The following is a 1,499-nucleotide window of genomic DNA, read 5'->3' on the forward strand; positions in this document are numbered from 1 at the left end:
GCAGATGCATCCTGCCAGGGAAGGGGGAGGTGTGTCCAGGGCCGGAGCCCCCACGTTCCGGTTCTGCCCAGAGGCGGCCAGAGGCTGGGGCCGGCCACGCCCGCCTCCTTCTCGGGCCCCAGGGCTCTCCCTCCTCTTCCCAGCTTACCCCCGGGGCGTGTTTCCTCAGAGGCCAGTTTTATCCCTGGGCCCACACATGCCCCTGACCCACCACCGGTCCCTCAGGTGGGACACACAGGGGCGTGGGCGCCCTCTCTGGGCAGAGACCTGGAACGCTGGGCTGCCCCCGGGCCCCTGCAGGAAGCACCCCAGGCCCAGAGGCAGGCGGGGTGGGCGCCGCTGCACCGGGATGCAGCTGCGAAGGCCGGCGCTCAGCAGCCCTGGCCAGCGTGGAGGCACGGGCGTCGGAGGCCGGGGGCCGGTGGGGCGGGGGCCTGGGCCACACAGCCTCTGGGCCTCACAGACACCCGGACCTGCTCAGCCCGGGCCTGACTCAGCCAGCGTATCAGGAACTCGAGGGTAGGGGCCCTAGTTTCAGAATCACTGCGCCCTGGGGTGACACTTCCTGACGGCCCCCACCCCCCCACCTCCTCCCTCCACACTGCCCCACAGGCCCTTTCCTGAGCGAGGCGCTGGGTCCTGACTGCGTCCTCCTGACTGCGTCCTGCGCCTCCCCTCCGCAGCCACGGCTCTGGCCAGGAGCCCCGGGGCGGGAGAGGCAGCTGGGAGGGAGCGCTGGTCGGTCATGCCGCCAGGCCCAGGACCTGCAGCCCGGACGTGGCCTCCTGGCCACCCATGGAACAAGCCGGGCCACGTGGACACCCCATGGAGTTGGGGCCAGCTGGGGTGTCCTGGGAACACGGAGGACTGTTTCACTGACACGGTGCTCTGGAGGCCAGCCCCTGCCCGGCGGCTGACCATTCCCAGCAGCGTCCACACCGCAGGGCAACAGTGTGTGGCTGTCCACCCGCGTACGACCATGCCGTTAGGGAGAGGAGGGACGCCCCGACATCCCCATGACGCAGCAAACCTGAGGGGACCGTGGGGATGGGGCCAGGGGGCCAGGCCGCAGGGGGGCTCTGCAGCCGGTGGGCCCCGGGGTGCGGGGGGAGGCGCCTCCCCAGCCGCACCTAAAAGCAGGCAAGCTGCAGTGCTGGATGGCAGGTGGTGAGCAATTAATACCCTTCCAAGAAGTGTGAGCTCACCCCAAGAGCTGCGGAAGCCGTTTGGGGTCACACACCCGCCCCAGGAAGCGACACCGCTGCCTCTGGGGGCGCCAGGCCCTGCGCTGAGGACAGCTGCAGCCGGGCCACACCCCAGGGCCGCCCCCCACACCCTTCCAGGACCCCGTCGCTCGGCTGGGGGGACCCCTCCCCTCAGCTCCAGACCGCAGGGACGTGGGAGGGGCCCTGCAGACACGAGCCGTGGGGGGTGCAGGGCCTGACTGGCAGAGCTGGGGCTGGCGGGACAATCCTGAAAGTGTTGGGGCCCCAGCCCGC

Source organism: Condylura cristata, unplaced genomic scaffold (genome assembly GCF_000260355.1).
Source record: "Condylura cristata isolate star-nosed mole 26May11 unplaced genomic scaffold, ConCri1.0 scaffold00013, whole genome shotgun sequence".
Lineage (NCBI taxonomy): Eukaryota > Metazoa > Chordata > Mammalia > Eulipotyphla > Talpidae > Condylura > Condylura cristata.